The sequence below is a fragment of the Carcharodon carcharias genome, chromosome 13 (genome assembly GCF_017639515.1).
Source record: "Carcharodon carcharias isolate sCarCar2 chromosome 13, sCarCar2.pri, whole genome shotgun sequence".
NCBI lineage: Eukaryota > Metazoa > Chordata > Chondrichthyes > Lamniformes > Lamnidae > Carcharodon > Carcharodon carcharias.
Window position 1 is genome coordinate 14,295,698 of NC_054479.1, and position 6,000 is coordinate 14,301,697.

The following is a 6,000-nucleotide window of genomic DNA, read 5'->3' on the forward strand; positions in this document are numbered from 1 at the left end:
GGGTGAGCTTGGAGAATCACAAAGGAGGCCGCATCTCAGAACCCCACTGGTAGGAAAATGATTCCGATGAAGAATCATATGGGCTCGAAACGTTAACTGTGTTCCTCTCCACAGATGCTGTCAGACCTGCTGAGTTTTTCCAACTACTTTTGTTTTTGTTTCAGATTTCCAGCATCCGCAGTATTTTGCTTTTATCCTTGGCTCCTGATTATGTTGGCGGAGGGAGGGCAAACCTGGGAAACTTTGTCTGTTATTGACGGGAACCTCATGAATATTCAAAATTAAACACTTGCAAGCAATTCAAATATCATTCCCTGGGATTTAATGCAGCCTCCTCAATTAAATAAAACTGACATGAGTCTCCCATTCAATGCTGGTGATATAAATGTGGCTTTCCTGACTCACTGTGAGAGCTCTTTTGATTTACAAGGGAACGATTCACAGAGAGATGCATTGTCTTTGGAGATTTTCTCTCTATGTTCAAACTTGATAATCTTACTCTCTGACAGATGGAATCTGAGGTAGGAAGTGACTGAGTCAGAACTGTTGGCTCCAAATATTAAAGGACAGCCTAGGGGCCACCCTTTAAAGTGGCATTAGATATCTCAGTCCGTAAGGGGAGGGTACTTCAGAAGCTGTCTTCAAACCAGGGTGAGAGGGGCTTGCAAACTGGGCATCATTCACGCAGTAGTCCTTCATCCTCAAGCACTGAAGGGGATCAGTGCTCCTTCTCTGTTGTTGACTTCAATGGCTTCTACATAATTTGCACATGGACAGAGCCATGACTGCTGAAGTTCCATGCAGATAAATACACTGGGACAAATGGTCGGCATTGCTATTAAATGGAATGGTAGAGGCTGGAAGACAGTAAACTCAACACAAACAATGCACAGTCTTTGCACAACAACCGTAATATCGAGCTATATTGCCAAAGTAGCAAAGTACGAGTGTGACGATCTCGTACTGACGCTGAAAATGTTGCTTTACTTCAGCTGCCACCTTTAAAAGTATCTGCCTCTGGTCCCTGAAACACATGGAAAGCACTGAGGTCCTTATTGTCCTTCAGAGAAGTTGACCCCAAGTGTGATTGAGTTATGAAGAAATTCAAGAAAAGCATGCAAATGAGAGGGGGCTTTATACAAAGTACACAAGCACCTGTGCTGTAGAAGTGAAAGCAAAATGGTGACCTTTACTGTCAGTAGTAATGGTTGACTTCAATTCTTTGTGCTCTGCATGCCATACCTCAGTCACCGCTCGGCAGAAAGCCTACACTCCTCATGGACTGCTCCTTCTCCAGTAATTCAGTGCTGCCTCTATCTTATTAAATTCACTAGTTTGGGTGCATACTTGCTGTAAGTGTGCAGCACTCGCATTCTGCTAAACCTGCTCTACCTCATCCACTGGCCCGCTGCACCTATGCCTCAAGCAAGGAAATCCTCTGTAGTGTTTTTCAGTGAATGACATTAGAAATCTTCCTTTCCATTAACAGACCAATTCCAGGTCCCGAAGAGAAACAAAACACATACTTTGGGATGCTGCATACGTTCCTTCATTTGTGAGTTTAACAAAACCTCAGTGAGCTTCAGTTGACTCTTTTGCTTCATTTTCAATAATGCTATCCATTAGGGAGCTCATGAGCAGCATTAAGCATAGGCAAACAGCCCATTAGTGTGGTCCACTAGCCATTACTTCTTATCTTTTAAACATTTACTTTCTTGCTAATATTATTAAAGAGTGCAAAATATGGCCCCTAGTTAGTACTTCGAATAACCGACAAGGAAATTGGATGCGATTGCAACCTCCTTCAAATATGTGAAGCTTTGTATCATGTTAAAGCTGATACACCTAGAGACAGATAAAATTAGAAGAAAGAAACAGAGTATGTGAGTCTAATTCCAAATAGGTGAATCTTGACAGGTGTTAAGGTTTAATTGTTCAATTAGCATAATCCTAAATGATTCATCTGTCCCATGTCACACATTCATGAGTTTGTGAGTGAGAGGACACAGTATGCTCTCCTTTCCAGTCTATAGCATTAAGAATAATGACAAAATTAATTTTGCAACAGATGCTGGTGAAGCAGGTTAGCACTTGCTGTTGCTATCATCCTAACCCCTGGCAGATCTGAGGTGATCAAGGCTGCGATTTTAATTCACTCTGTCCTTAAACAAGAACAGCCTCAAAAAAAGGATGATTAACTGTGTCCTTTTTTTGGATAAATAGGTATGGAGTCATAGACTCTTGAAGGGAAAAATTGGCCAAGAGCAGGGAATAATTGGATTGCTGTTTCATAAAGCCAGCACAGACATGATGGGCTGAATGGCCTCTTTCTGTGCTGTGTCAGTCCATGATTTTATGAACTCAATGGGTAAAGGCACAGCCTGCTGCACTCCTAGTGTGTTAGCTGACCTCAGCCATTGGGGTGTTGCAATTGGTATCATTATTCCTGGGCTAGAGAGGAGTGGGATGGTGGGGGGTGGTAGCACATCAATCAAGATATATCCATACTTTCCCCCTGATAGGAAGTATACCTTCATAGAAGTCAGGAAAGGACAAGACAGTTTGACTTCAAATCTGACCGTCTCTGATTGAATAGCCTGAATGCACCACATAAATAACAGCACAAAGGACCCGAGCGCTGTTACTATTGAAGGAACTGTACTTCAACACTATACCTGTCCATTAAGCAAAGAAGGAAGAAAACTGGAGAGAAAGAGTAGGCTAATGGCATACTGCTTTTGTTCTCCAGGGCATTGGAATTGCTAAAGCAAACAAAGTGACGCTTCAGCTGCAAAGATACTTGGTCAGTCCCCATCTGGAGTCGTGCCTTCAGTCTTGCTTATCAAACCTAATGAAAGGTCTTGGCACAGCGCAGGTTCACCTGCAAGATACCGGAGCACAAAGGGTTAAATTGCGAGAACAAATTGCATGGACCTGGCTTGCATTTCTCTGAATTTAGAATTGATCTAATTGAAGTGTTTAAAACGAGTATAGGGTTCGACAAGGTCGACACAGAGAAACTATTTCCTCTGATGGAGAAACTATACCATAGATAACCCATTTTTCCATCCTCAAAGGATCTAACTCCTGTTCCTCCCTTTCCAGGGGCTTCATGATTTCTTACAATTTGGGGGAAGGTTTCCTCCATGAAGGGAAAAGGCTGACCCCTTGATCAATCGCTTCAGATCAAGGTGTTCGATAAACTGCAATACTAACTTGATAGACAAGGTAGATGGCCAGACTCAGAGCAGGACTGCTTTGCTTGAAATTTCGAGCAGCGTCTCTTCACCAAGTTTCACTTTGGGCACCCCATAGTGACTTGTCAGACCTGCGATAATTGCTGGGATGTTGTCCCTTGGTATCATCTGGTCAGGCTCACCTTAATCATCATCCTTATCACCTCAGGAACCAAAGAGTTGCATCCAGATTTCTTCTTAGTGAACTTCTCAGTTATAGCTCATAGGGTTCAGTGATTAAGGCAGCTGGAGACCACAAGGAGTTCGGGAGTGAGGTAAAATGTCCTGGCAAGCACACAAAAAGGGAAAATGTTGAAGGAACACTACCAATAAGCAGGTGTAAAAAGTTTGGGTTTATACATAAAACATAAACAAAAGCAAAATACTGCAGATACTGGAAATCTGAAATAAAAAACAAAGTTCTGGAAAAATTCAGCAGGTCCGACAGCATCTGTGGAGAGAAAAACAGAGTTAATGTTTCAAGTCCGTATGACTCTTCATCAGTGCTGAAGAAGAGACCAAAGAGTCATGTGGACTCGAAAGGTGAACTCTGTTTCTCCCTCTACTGATGCTGCCAGATCTGCTTAGTTTTTCCAGCATTTTCTGTTTTTATTTAATATCATATGCTGCATATAAAACATATGTTTAAATATGATTTGCGCTGAGTGCAGTAGCGGGCATGAAAAAGGTCATTTTAACTGCCCGCCGCAATAGCGAGTTTTTTATGCTGTACTGTCCCATTCCCGGCGCATTCTGCCTCATTAATGATGCATTCACGGGAAACACACCAGATCGCTGGTAGGCAGGCTTGGATTTGCCCGCCACACCGTGACCTTAGCGCTTCCTCGCTCCGGCCGCCATATTTAAAGCGCAGCAGAGCGCAGCCTACTTCATGTCTTCAGACAAGGACCGCTCCAGGCAACAGGTGGCCCTGAAAGCAAAGAGGACGGCAGCCCCCAAATTGAGTGATGTCTCTCTGGGGCACCTGCTGGACTCAGTGGAAGGCCACTGTGATGTCCTTTACCCCCACTCTGGCTGCAGGAGGACCACCAGAGTCACCAGTCCAGCCTGGGAGGTGGCAGCAACAGTGGTCAGCGCCAACAAAGCACAGAGGAGGTCAGCCATCCAGTGCAGGAAGAGGATGAATGCTCTCGTCCACTCCGCCAGGGTAAGTCAAACACCTCATCACTCTCAACTCACAGGCTCTCAAACCCATCGCACACCCACAGGGATCTCACACCTCAAGGGACAACACCACTAACTCTCACGCACACCCTCACATCTCCACCAGGCTCATATCCTCGTGTCATCATCCTGTCCAATGGCTCCGCTCACCACACAAACATTACACCCAGTGCCCTGTGTCCTGCTCACACTTTCTCCATCTGTTTTCATGCAGCAGAAGCTGGCTCACAACAGCAGGGAGGGGTCCCAGACAGGGAATAGAGGGGCCCACATTCCACCCCTCACTCACTTTGAGGAGCGTGCCATCGTGCTGACTGATGAGGATGTGGACCGTGCCTGCAACGACACTGAGGTCGGCCGTGCGTACTCACATAAGGATCCTGCACCACATCATCCCTTTCTCAATGCAACTGTAAGTGGTCTCTCTCCTGCTTCTGACTCTGCTGCCACGCACCAATTATCTCTACGTTGGTTCACAGGGAGCTCTGCCAAGCGACCAACACCCTCTGCCAGCCAGTCCCTCAGCTCCATTCACCTCCTCACCTCCAACCAAGAGATCATCTCCTCCATTGAAGAGCTGGAAATAAGCAACCTGGAAATAAGGAGTGCTTATTCACACCCTCCATCAGCACAAAGACACACACCTCAGTGGGACCTAGATCTGGAGAAAGCTCGGGTTCACAATCTGGTGGTCACTGCACGGATACATAGCCGCAGCAGGAGGCAGGGTCAGCCTAGCTCCCCAGCACTCGGAGGACTGCTGGAGAAAGGGCATCTGTGATGTCAGACGACGAGCCTCTGTTTTTGGACTTCCAGCTCATCGTGGAGAGTTAGTAGAAGGTGGGAAAACATTACGCAGAGCTGCTGGTAGCCCTCAACAGAGTGGCATGCGAGTTGGAGGAGTGCGTCCGCCTGCTCTCTAATGAAGTGGTGCCCACATGTGCATGCATGGTGTCATGAAAATATAATAATTTTCGTAATATTATCATGATTTATTGTAAAAGTGGGTTAATAGTGGAGTTTGGATTAGTTTCTCCGTGTGTATGTGTGTGTGGGGGGGGATTTAATTGAATTGGTGACAGCTGGTCTGGAGGCTTTGAGTTATCAAAAAGAAGTTAGGTTTGAAATGCTAAATATATAAACATAGCTGAACTTGTGGAATGTGAGGTGTGAGAAAAATTTGCAGTTATATATAAGTTAGGGTAGTTTGAATTTCCAAGAGATGGTAAGATGTTACACCTAGCCAGAAGAAGCCAAGCCAAACAGTGTGTTTATTTTTCCCAAAGGTTACTGATAAAATTAGTACTAAAAAAAAATTTGTATTATGAGAGGGGTAAAGTTCCAAAGACATATTAGAACAATGGAATCTACATTAAAAAGGGAGAAACTTGTATAAAGGAGATGAGACTGTGTGTATGAGGAGAAGGCATTCTAAGACCTAACACAAGTGTGAAAAGCCTCCAGCCTCTGTGCATCAAGTTACTGTCTACAGGAACAAAAGCTGAGAAAACTCATTTTGAATGCGACCATCCAGGGTATTGTGTTGCTTTGCCTGGGTCTGTTTAAAACTATTTGTTTT